The sequence below is a fragment of the Mobula hypostoma genome, chromosome 11 (genome assembly GCF_963921235.1).
Source record: "Mobula hypostoma chromosome 11, sMobHyp1.1, whole genome shotgun sequence".
NCBI classification, from domain to species: Eukaryota; Metazoa; Chordata; class Chondrichthyes; order Myliobatiformes; family Myliobatidae; genus Mobula; species Mobula hypostoma.
In genome coordinates, this window is record NC_086107.1 from 89,808,049 (window position 1) to 89,821,128 (window position 13,080).

Here is a 13,080-nt window from a genome sequence, read left to right on the forward strand (position 1 = left end):
TCACCGAACATAAACTTACTGCCGGTAAATCGATGTCAAAACTCTGTTAACTTCACTTTGTGATAGCGTACTCTGGTCAACCCTCGTTACATCAAATTCTGGTACATGGGGCATAATGCTGTTCTTCATTACAGTTCAGCATTCAACATCATAATTCCTTCTAGGCTTGACAAGAAGCTCAGGGACCTCGGCCTTCACCCTGCCTTGTGTAGCTGGATCATGGACTTCTTGTCAGATCGCCGGCAGGTGGTTAGAGTGGGCTCCTTCACCTCTGCCCCTCTGACCCTCAACGTTAAGTGAAATCATCCTGAGAGACTGGTGTCAAGAAAACAACCTGTCACTTGTTACATACCCGTGAGCCTGACGTAATTATCTTGTGAGCTTGATGTAATTATCTTGTGAGCATTATGTCATTATCTCGTGATGGGCATGATGTAATTGTCTCATGATAGCAGAGTGATGTGATGGCATGGTATAAAGGAAAAGCCCACCACTGTGACGCAGTTCTCATTTTTATTTTTGGTGCAACGTTGTTGTTGCCGGTCGGATGCTTTGGAGACACCACTGGCTTTGTTCATTGCACATTTATTTTCCCCTTATAGTCCAGTATTGGAGAGTGAAGACATTACCAGCGTTATCCAAACCCAAAGGACTGGGTAAAGTTAATGTCGTTCGACATCTTGGGAATGATCGACCTTTTTGAATTTTCGTTCGGGAATTGTGGCATGCACATTTGAGTTACACCCCTGCAAGGTGGGAAAGGTTTTTGCAGTGACCACCCTCCAGCCAAAAGGTCAGTTCCTTTAGGACACTTTATTTCTTCGTGATTTCTTCGGACAATGCATCTGTCGGCTGTGATCGGCAGATTCGTCATTACTTTGAAGGAATCTTTGTTTCGGGGAAGTCTCTCTTTAATGACTGTATAAATCACTTGGACTTTTGAATTTATCACTTTAAGTCTGCACTTGAATGAGAACTCATTAAGAACAGTTTATAAGTTTGACTGTTCGATATAGCCGCCTAACTGTTAACTTCCATTTAAGTTAGTTGTTCATTTATTTTTCGATGTCTTGAGTAGAGGTTAATAAATTTTGTTGTTTATTTATAAAAACCTGACTCAGTTTCATATCCATTGCTGCTGGTGCATAACACATTCAAATGTCACAAAAACAAAGGAGCTGGTTGTGGTCTACAGGAGGAATGGAGACAGGCTAACCCCTATTAACATCAATGGATCTGGGGTTGACAGGGTGTACAGGTTTAGGTTCCTCAGCATACACGTTACCGAGAATCTCATGTCATCCGTAGATATCGGCTGTGTGGTGAAAAAAGCACAACAGCACCTCTTTCACCTCAGTTGAAGTTTTGTATGGGTCCCCAAATCCTAAGAACTTTCTACAGGGACACACCTGAGAGCATCCTGACTGGCTGCATCACTGCCTGGTATGGGAGCTGTACTTTCCTCAATCGCAGGGCTCTGCAGAGAGTGATGTGGACAGCCCAGTGCATCTGTAGATGTGAACTTCCCACTATTCAGCATATTTACAAAGACAGATATGTAAAAAGGGCCCGAAGGATCACTGGAGACCCAAGTCACCCAGCCACAAACTACCATCCAGGAAACAGTACCGCAGCATAAAAACCAGGACCAACAGGTTCTTCCACCAGGCCAGACTGATTAATTCATGCTGATACAATTGTATTTCTATATTATATTGACTGTCTTTATTACAAATTACTATAAATTGCACATTTAGACGGAGACGCGTAACGTAAAGATTTTTACTCATGTATATGAAGGATATAAGTAATATAAAGTCAATTCAATTCAAACTGTAGAAGGTGACCTGATGTAGCACAGGATCTCTCAACACCTCCCCAAGATAATCAGTATAGTGAATACCCTGGAGATGAGAGCTCTTAGCGTTGGTCATCAATAAACAGCTGAAGTACCCAGATGAAATAATTTATTTTCAATACTATGGATTAGGTACCAAGCTGAATGCAGGACAGCATTATAGTCTTTGGTAAGTAAGCTCAGAACATTCAGTAAATCTCCAGCTCCTGCTCCAATACCTACTGTTCCGCCATAGGGTGAGTGTTTCATTCCCCACTGAACACAATTTGTGATTTCAACAAAAAAAAGAGCAAATCTTACAGATGTTCTTAAAAGTGTGCAATTCTCCCAAAAAACATTTTCCATCTATGAAAGTATCCTCAATCCACTGAAATGCACCTGACTCAATTCTAATGTCACTTTACAACAGTGGTCCCCAACCTCCGGGCCGCGGACCGATACCAATTCGCAAAGCATGCAGTGGTGCAGCGGTATCTGGAACGCACCCAGCACATCTTAAAGAGAAAAGCCAAAATAAACAAGCTAATTAATTAGGTGCCGCCCGGCACATAAACGTCAGCCCAGATCAGAGGCGACGCACCTCTTGATCAACTTGTTAAAAAACTACCCCATCCTCAGTCTTTATCACTTCAGTTCCCATCCTGCAGCCAATTTAGTTTAAACCTATCCCCAAGGATATTGGTCCCGTCAGGTTCAAGTATAACCAGTCCTTTCTGTACAAGTAATATCATCCCCCGAAGAGATGCCAATGATCCAGAAATTTGAAACCACTTGTACCTCTTCCTCAGCCTCTCATTCATCTGTACTATGATCCTATTCCAACCCTTACAAGCATTTAATACTGGGAGTAATCCAGACCTTGGAGGTCCTGTTCTTCAGCCTCTTCTCCTAACTCCCTATACTCACTGCACAGGACCCTTTCAACATGCCACCAGTGGCAATGTGAACCATAACCTCTGGCTGCTTACCCTCCCCCTTCTTAAGACTCTTCTGCAGCCAATCTGAGACATCCTGGACTCTAGCACCTGGAAGACAACACATCATCCTGGCTTCTCTTTCACAGCCACAGTATCTTTTATCCATCCTCCTAACTATCGAATCCCCTATCACTGCCGCTTTGACTGATTAGCCTCCCCTGCTAAGCCTCACAGCTGGCCACGGTGTCACTGGACTGGCTGCTGTGCCCTGATAGGTCATTTCCCACCCCTCCCCGCCTTACCCGGTAGCATCCATCAGGGTATTTGTTGCTGAGCGGAATGGCCACAGGGGAACCCTGCACTGACTGCCTACTCCCCTTACTTCTCCTGGTGATCACCCATTTACTATCTGAAGCCTGCATCCTGGCTGTGATCGCCTCAGTAAAAGGCTCATCTACGAAGTTTTCAGCCTCCTGGATGGTCCTCAGTGCATCCAACTCCAGTTCCTTAAACCTGTCAGTCAGGAGCTGAAGTTGAGTGCACTTCCTGCAGATACAGTCATCAGGCAGACTGTTAGGTACGCTGAAATCCCACATCTCACAGGAGAAGCACTCCAATGCCTGACCTACCATCCTGCCTACACTTGCCGTACCTTTAACTTCAAGCTTAAGTTTCGTCTATGCCTGATCTTGCCCATCTATTGAGCCAAAACCCGACTGCTATCACTGTCCACTCACACAATGCCACTCCACTCAAACCCCACTCCTTTTTATTGGCCCATGCTAATTGATCCTAGTTATGGTGAACCCAAGCAATCTCCCGCTCCACAGGCAAGTCCCAACAAGCCCAGCTCACTTTTTAAAACTGGCACACAAAGTTCATGAGGAACTGTCTCCAACTCACTCCATGATCTCCCATTCTGATAAGGGAAGTCTAGGATCCAAGCGTACAACCTCAAACATCTGTTTAAAACTGAAAATGAGGAGGAATTCTTTCAGCTGGAGAGGTGAATTTGTAGAATTCACCACCACAGAGTCACAGAGCACTACAGCACAAGAACAGGCCCTTCGGCCCACCCAGTCCACGACCAGATGCCTAGTCCCATCGACACGCATCCGTACCACAGCCCTCCAAACCCCGCTCGTCCAACTTCTCCTAAATGTGGAAGTAGGGTGCTTTTGTACAGTGGGATCAGAAATCTGCAGATGGTGGATGGGCTGCAATAGGAGAACAGATTTGGGAAGGTTGTGAGGGTGAAAGAGGTTAGAAGGGTGGGGTCATTAAAGCCAAGTTATTGGGCGTATTTAAGGCAGAAATCGATAGGTTCTAAATTGGTTGTTACAGGGAGAAGGTCTAGAATCAATGATGGCAGGAACCCAAACACTAGGCCTCAAACTCTGGTCTCATTAATTTATGAACCTGGGGGTCACTGAAACTCATTCTTCCTGCCAGCACGGAACTTCCAACTCCGGAACCTGCCGAGACCTCGCTGAGCTGGAGGGAAGGGTGAGGGGCCCGGTCCAAGGTCAAACATCCAACCTTATCTGCATCACTGGTCTTTGAATGTTGAATGAAGAGTAAGGCACTGGCCTGACCTCTAAATCCCCACATCCCTGTTTCGGAAACCCTAATCTGACCCCCTACCTCCCCTTAACACATGATGCCTTCGTCTTTGGTTGGAAGAGATTGTGGGCTGAGAGAGGTTGTTGGAGCAGTGTTATAAGGAGTACATGGTGGAGAGAATGAATGTTTACGACAGATAATATGGTACTAATCCAGCAGGCTGCTTTGACCTGGATGGGACTAAGCTGCTTCAGACTTGTTAGCACTGCACTCATCCAGTTAATTGGAGATTATTTCATCAGGTTCTACAATGCTTTGTAGATCATGAAGTCTCTCCCCAAAGAGTGAACAGTTTCTAACCTGTTTCTGCAGATAGCATCAACAATTACATGCAAGTACTTTGTGGCTCAAGCAGATGCTGCCCGACTGCTGAATTCCTCCAGTAGACTGCTGCTCCGTCTTTCAGCATCTACAGTCTACCCTCTCAAGTCCTATACGTGGTTAGTCTAGTTGAGTTTCTGCTCATTGGCAATCCCCAGGATATTAATGCTTGTGGACACAGACACTGAGTTCTAAAGATAGGTGGTTAGACTCTCTCTTAATGGAGATGGTTACTGCCTTGCACTTCTGTGGCGTGAACGTAATATTGCTACATGAAGGTACTGCCACTTCATTTAGTGAAGAGTTACAAATGAAATAGAAACTGTAATAATCAGCAAACATTGTCACATCGGCCCTTATGATGGAAGGAAGATTAGAAGGCAGCTGAAGATAGCTGTCGACGACACTTGTCCTAAGGAACGAATAAAAAACGAATTCCCCACTCTAACCTCTTACCTTTTCTCACCTATCACCTCCCCCAGTGACCATTCACCTTCCCTTTCTCCCATAGTCCATTCTCCTCTATCAGATTCTATCCTCTCCAGCCCTTTACTTTTCCTACCCACCCGGCTTCACCTATCACCTTCTAGCTATCCCCCTTCCCCTGCCCCCACTGTTTTACTCTGGCATCTTCCCCCTTCCTTTCCAGTTCTGAAGAAGGGTCTCGGCCCGAAACATCGACTATTTATTCATTTCCATAGATGCTGCCTGACCTGCTGAGTTCCTCCATTATTTTGATGTGTGTGTTGCTTTGGATTTCCAGCATCGGCAGAATTTCTCATGCTTATGATTTTCTCAGTGATGTCTGTTCCTGGGATGACTAGTCATCAAAAACCAGAATAATCTTTCTTTGCACAACTTACAAATCTAATTATTGGAACTTCTTCCTTTGGACCCCATTGATTTCAGTTTTCCTCTGATAGCATAACCAATTAGAATAATTAGGCACTGGTAATTAAGCATGATAACTTCCATCAATTTTCTTATGATTGAGACAAGAAGGCTGAACGAGTGGTAATGGTTTTATGGTTATGGTGTACATCAGCAGCTTTCCCACACTGTATCTGAACAGTTACAATAAGCACAACTAGTTCTGAGCCTTCAGTAGGACAGCAAGGCTATTTGATCCCACAGCAGTTTCTGCAGCTAAAGTACTCAGCATTTCTCGATAACACATAGAATTAACCGACTGGAGGTTGGTACTTGTGATGGTGGGCACTTCATGATGAAGCCAAGAATTAAGTATAAAGATCAGTAAGTCTTTGCCAGGAGACAGGATCATCCTGACAAGAGAAAAAATATGTATTAAAATACTTAAATACTCAAAACAGAAGTTCAAACAAAACCCAATGCAATGTTTTCCTCCCTTTGGGAAGTTTGGATGAACAGATGCAGCTTTGCAATTGCTACTGATTACAAAATCCATTCCTAGAGTAAGGACTAATATGAAGTAGTAATTTGACTCGTTGCTTGAAGTAACAAGTGAGAGAGTGACATCTTGTAGGGTGGGAGCCATTTAAAAGCCACAGGTCTCATTGGTCATGAGTCACGGTCTGAAGTAGCAAGTGAGAGTGACAGAAAGCAACTAAAGCCAAAAGGAAGGAAATGATGATGAAATATGAAGATAAACTAGGCAATAATGTCAAAGAAGATACCAGAGGTTTTTCCCCCTAGATATATAAAGAATAAAAGAGTCGAAAGCAGATATTGGACTGCTGGAAAATGATGCTAGATAGGTAGTAACGGGGAGACAATGAAATTCCAGACTAACTGAAGAAGTGTTTAACACCCATCTTCATTATGCCAGATGTTCAAGTATCAGGAGGCAGAAGCAAGCATTGTTGCTATTACTAAACAGTAGGTGCTTGGGAAGCTGCAAGGTCTGAAGGTAGACTGGTCACCTGGATCAGATGGACTAGACCCTAGCGTTCTGAAAGAGGTAGCTAAAGAAACTGCGGAAGCATTAGTAATGATCTTTCAAAAAACCACTAGGTTCTGGAAGACTGTGAAATTACAAATGGCACTCCACTCTTTAAGATGGGAGGGAGGGAGAAAGAAAGTTATAGGCCAGTTAGTCTGACCTTAATGGTTGGGAAGATGTTGGAGTCCAGTAGTAAGGATGAGGTTTTGGGATACTTGGAGGTACATGACAAAATAGGCCAAAGTCAGCATTGTTTCCCCAAGGGAAAATCTTGCCTGACTAATCTGTTGAAATTCTTTGAGGAAATAGCAAGCAGGATGGACAAAGAAAAATTGGTGTTATGTTGTGTACTTGTATTTTCAGAAGCCCTTTGTCAAGATGCCACACATAAAGCTGCTCAACAAGATAAGAGTCTATGGTATTACAAGAAAATACTTGCATGGACAGAGGAATAGCTGATTGGCAGGAGGCAAAGACTCCTAGGGAGCCTTTTATGGTTGGCTGCTGGTGACTAGTGGTGTTCCTCAGGCGTCAGTATTGGGACTGCTTTTTATGTTGTGTGTCAATGACTTGGATGATGGAATTGATGGTTTTATGGGCAAGTATGCAGACAATATGAAGACAGGTGGAGACAAAGGTAGCGTTGAGGAAGCATAGAGGCCCCTTATCTAAGGAGGTGCTGACATTGGAGAGAAGGTTAATGAGAATGATTCTGGGAATGAAAGGGTTATCATATGAGGAGCGTTTGATGGGTCTGGGCCTGTACGTACTGAAATTTAGAAGAATGCAGAGGAAATTCACTGAAACATATTAAGGTCTAGAGTGGATGTGGAGGAATTTTTTAAAACCAGAGGGTGGTGAATCTATGTAATTTGTAGGTACAGGTGGCTCTGGAAGCCAGGTCATTGAGTGTATTTAGGGCAGAAGTTGATAGATTCCTGACTAGTCGGGGCATGAAAGGTTACAGGGAGAAAGTAGGAGAATGGGATTGAGAGGGAAAATGGATCAGCCACGATGAAATGGCGAACCAGACTCGATGGACCTAATTCTTCAGGGCAGGAGACAATTGAGAACTGCAAATCTCCACGGAAGTCACTGTTTGAGTCAATAAATAGAAAGGAGTTAGCAGAGAAGCAATTTTGGGAGAGGGGCAGAATTAGAGTGGTTCAACAGGCTTAGGCAAGAACAGGCTTGAACAGCACAGACACAAGCTCTAAGTAAATTTTCAGTAAGCCTTTTTTTCCTGTTGTACATAGCCAGTGTGCTGAGAATGAGTGTAGAGTTAGAGGCACCTTGTGTGAGATGTAGGAACTTTGGGAGATCTCCAGAATCCTTAATAACTACATTTGCACACACTGCACTGAGCTGCTGCTCCTTACAGACCATGTCAAGGAATCGGAACTGCAGCTTGATGACCTTCGGCTCATATAGGAGAATAAGAAGGTGACAGATAGGAGCTACAAGAAGTTATTCACCCAAGTTGCAGGAGGTAGGTACCTAGGTGACTGTCAGAAGGAAAGGAAACAGATAGGTAGTGCAGAGTACCCCTGTGGCTGTTCCCTTCAATAATAAGTATGGCTGTATGGGGGAGGGGGAGAGCGCGGGGGAACAACCTAACAGGGTGAAGCCATAGCAATCAGGTCTGTGACTCAGAAAGGTGGGGAAGCAGAAGTGATAGTGGATATGTTGGTTAGGGAGACAGAAAGGAGGATCTCTGGACAAGAACGAGATTCCTAGATGGTTTGTTGCCTCCTTGGTACCAGGGTCAGGGTCAGGATAGAGTTCATAGCATTTTTAAGTGGGAGGGTAAGCAATCGGAGGTCACGATCCACATTGATAGGATGGATGATGAGTTTCTGCAAAGTGAGTTTGAGGAGTTAGGTGCTAAGATAAAGGAAAGGACATCCAGGGTTGTGATCTCAGGATTGCTACCCATCCCACGTGCTAGTGAGGCCAGAAATAGAAAGATCATACCTTTTAACACATGGCTCAGGAGTTGGAGCAAGAGGGAAAATTTATGGATCATTGGGCCTCTTTCAAGGAAGGGGGGGGGACTGCACAGAAGGAATGGTTTGCACCTGGAGGGGGACTACTATATCCTTGGGGGGGCGGTGGAAGGATGTATAAACTAGAATTGCAAAGGGATGGGAACCACAGTGCCAGAACATACGGTGGAGTAGTTATGGAGAAAGATGTCGCTAAGCCTACATAAGAGGTCAGAAATCCAAAGGTTGAGCATGATGAGACTAATGAAATCTCGCTCAAGCATAATATAGAAAACTTGTTTCTCCTCACTTTTCCAGTTCTGATAAATGGCCGCCTACAAGAAATGCTGACTATTTTACGTTTCACAGGTGCTGACAGGCTGAGTATTTCCAGCATTTTCAGTTTTATTTCACATTTCCAGCGTCTGCAGTTGCGTTTATTTTCAGCTTAATCATGATGTTGCTATATATTACAATACAGAAGACACAAAAGTACAAGTGAAATTGCTACGTAAGATAGCTCTCAGTTGAGAATGACCCCTTCTTTTTCACCATTCCTCACCCAACATCGCCTATATCTCTCCCAAATCCTTCCTTTTCCCTTTGAGCAGCAACCATGGTTTTGCTTAGAACAAAGCAAAGCAACTGCCAGATTTATTGCCAGACTCAGTAGTGTGAAATAATGATCATGACAGTTTACTTAATTCAACTGGAAACCAAAATGAATAACTTTCGGACCTGACAGTCTGTTGTTTTGAATACTAACAGGCTATTACACAAAACAGATACTTATACTGCTCAAGACTTACATCAAAAACTCATTAATTTGCAGTAACACTCCTCACAGCCAGCTCTCGCTTTCAGGACAAGTTCCCATGACAAACTGGTAGCAACTCTCGTTGGAGCGGAGTACATTAAAGCAGTGACAACAACCAGCAATTGCGGCATGTCTGTGACAGCCTGGTATCTTTAGGTATTCAGTAACTTGCTATTTCAGCTGGTTGAATGGTGTCGCAAACACTTTGCATTCAACGTCAGTAATACCAAGGAACTGATTGTGGACTTCAGGAAGGGGAAGTCAAGGAATCAGCAGTGGAAAGGGTGAGCAGTTTCAAGTTCCTGGATGTCAACACCTTTGAAGATCTATCCTGGATCCAACATATTGATGTAATTACAAAGAAGGCACAGCAGCAGCTATATTTCATTAGGAGTCTGAGGAGACTTGGTACGTCATGAAAGACACTCGCAAATTTCTATAAACGTATGGTGGCCAGCATTCTGACTGGTTGAATCACTGCCTGGTATGGAAGAACACTGCACAGAATCAGGAAAAGTTGAAGAAAGTTTAAACTCAGCCAATTCCATCATGGGCACTAGTCTCCCTGCTTAGAGGACACCTTCAAAAGAAGTTGCCCTAAAAAGGCAATATCCATCATTAAGTACCCCATCACCCAGATCATGTTCTCTTTTCATTGCTACCATAAAGGAGCTTGAACACAATGTTTTAGGAACAGCTTCTTGCCCTCCACCATCAGATTTCTGAATGGACAATGAACCCATGAACACAACCGTAATATTTTTTCCTTCCTTGCTCTCTTTTTGCACAACCTAATTATGTACATGTTCTTATTGTAATTTGTAGTTTTTTAATTATGACAGATTGCACTGTACTGCTGCCGCAAGAGAAATTTCACAACATATATCAGTGAGATCAAACTTGATTCTGAAATACTTTGATCCTGACAAAAAGATTTATGATAATCTGTACAACTACGTAGCAATCGAATTCAGGTGGAAAGAAAACAGAAATGGAAATTTTTTGCTATACAGGAAAAAACATATCATATTATTCTGAGACTATGCACAACTGGCATCGGGACAAATGAGGAAAAAGCACTTTTATTTCATTCTCAGTCTTTATTTATGGGAGACAGCAGCTTCCAAAAAGGAAGAAAGATCTAAGGGGAGTAAGGGGAGGCCGTGGCTGACAAGGGAAGTAAAGGACAGTATAAAAATAAAAGAGAAGTATAACATAGCTAAGACGATTGGGAAACTTTTAAAGTGCACAGAAGGTAACTAAAAAGGCAATACGCAGAGAAAAAATGAGGTATGAAGGTAAACAAGCCAAGCATATAAAGAGGATAGTAAAAGCTTCTTTAGGTATGTGAAAAGGGAAAAAAAATAGTTATGACCAAAACTGGGCCCTTGAAGACAGAAGCGGGTGAATTTATTACGGGGAACAAGGAAATAGCAGATGAGTTGAACAGGTACTTTGGATCTGTCTTCACTAGGGAAGCCACAAACAATCTCCCAGATGTAATGGTGGCCAAAGGACCAAGGGTAATGGATGAATTGAAGGAAATTTATATTAGGCAGGAAATGGTGTTGGATAAGCTGTTGGGTCTGAAGGCTGGTAAGTCCCCGGGACCTGATGGTCTGCATCCCAGGGTACTTAAGGAGGTGGCTTTAGAAATCGTGGAGGCATTGGTAATCATTTTCCAATGTTCTATAGATTCAGGATCAGTTCCTGTGGATTGGAGGGTGACTAATGTTGTCCCTCTCTTCAAGAAGGGAGGAAGAGAGAAAACAGGGAATTATAGACCAGTTAGCCTGATGTCGGTGGTGGGAAAGATGCTGGCGTCAATTATAAAAGATGAAATTACGACACATCTGGATAGCAGTAACAGGATTGGTCCGAGGCAGCATGGATTTACAAAGGGGAAATCGTGCTTGACTAATCTTCTGGAAATTTTTTTGAGGATGTAACTATGAAAATGGACAAAGGAGAGCCAGTGAATGTAGTGTACATGGACTTTCAGAAAGCCTTTGATAAAGTCCCACATAGGAGATTAGTGGGCAAAATTAGGGCACATGGTATTGGGGGCAGAGTACTGACATGGATTGAAAATTGGCTGGCTGACAGAAAACAAAGAGTAGCGATTAACGGGTCCCTTTCGGAATGGCAGGCAGTGACCAGTGGGGTACCGCAGGGTTCAGTGCTGGGACCGCAGCTGTTTACAATATATATTAATGATTTAGATGAGGGAATTAAAAGTAACATTAGCAAATTTGCCGATGACACAAAGCTGGGTGGCAGTGTGAAATGTGAGGAGGATGTTATGAGAATGCAGGGTGACTTGGACAGGCTGGGTGAGTGGGTAGATGCATGGCAGATGCAGTTTAATGTAGATAAATGTGAGGTTATCCACTTTGGTGGTAAGAACGGGAAGGCAGATTATTATCTAAATGGAGTCAAGTTAAGAAAAGGGGAAGCACAATGAGATCTTGGTGTTCTTGTACATCAGTCACTGAAAACAAGCATGCAAGTACAGCAGGCAGTGAAGAAAGCTAATGGCATGCTGGCCTTCATAACAAGGAGAATTGAGTATAAGAGCAAAGAGGTCCTTCTGCAGCTGTACAGGGCCCTGGTGAGACTACACCTGGAGTACTGTGTGCAGTTTTGGTCTCCAAATTTGAGGAAGGACATTCTTGCTATTGAGGGAGTGCAGCATAGGTTCACAAGGTTAATTCCCGGGATGGTGGGACTGTCATATGTCAAAAGATTGCAGCAACTGGGCTTGTATACTCTGGAATTTAGAAGGCTGAGAGGGGATCTTATTGAAACATATAAGATTATTAAGGGATTGGACACGCTGCAGGCAGGAAGCATGTTCCCGCTGATGGTGAGTCCAGAACCAGAGGCCACAGTTTAAGAATTAGGGGTAGGCCATTTAGAACAGAGTTGAGGAAAAACTTTTTCACCCAGAGAGTGGTGGATACGTGGAATGCTCTGCCCCAGAAGGCTGTGGAGGCCAAGTCTCTGGATGCTTTCAAAAAAGAGATGGATACAGCTCTTAAAGATAGCGGAATCAAAGGTTATGGGGATAGGACAGGAACTGGATACTAATAGTGGATGATCAGCCATGATCACAGTGAATGGCGGTGCTGGCTCAAAGGGCCAAATGGCCTACTCCTGCACCTATTGTCTATTGTCTATTAAAATACTAATTCAACGTCAAGAATTCAAACTTGAAGTTGTAACCTAAACAGCCTTTATTCTACAAAGCTCAACAACTGAAACTTACACAAGCACTTAAGCCTTGGTGTCCTCAATCTGGAGTGCCTATGAAAAGTATTCACCCTCCTTGGAAGTTTTCTTGTTTTATTGTTTTTACAACATTGAATCACAGTGGATTTAATCTGGCTTTTTTAACACTGATCAACAGAAAAAGACTCTTTTGTGTCAAAGTGAAAACAGATCTCTACAAAGTGATTTAAATTAATTACAAGTATAAAATACAAAATAACTGATGGCATAAGTATTCACTCTCCTTTAATATGACACACCAAATGATCACTGGAGCAGGGAATTGGTTTCAGAAGTCACATGATTAGTTAAATAGAGATCTGTTTTTGGAGACCTGTGTGCAGTCAAGGTGTTTCAATTGATTGTAG

General features: G+C 43.2%; 1 protein-coding gene across 5 annotated transcripts in view; it reads right to left on the bottom strand.

Moving 5' to 3' along the window:
• Positions 1-13,080, bottom strand: part of LOC134353928 (transcription intermediary factor 1-beta-like) — a 137,669-nt gene that overhangs the window by 58,316 nt on the left and 66,273 nt on the right. The window lies entirely within an intron of this gene.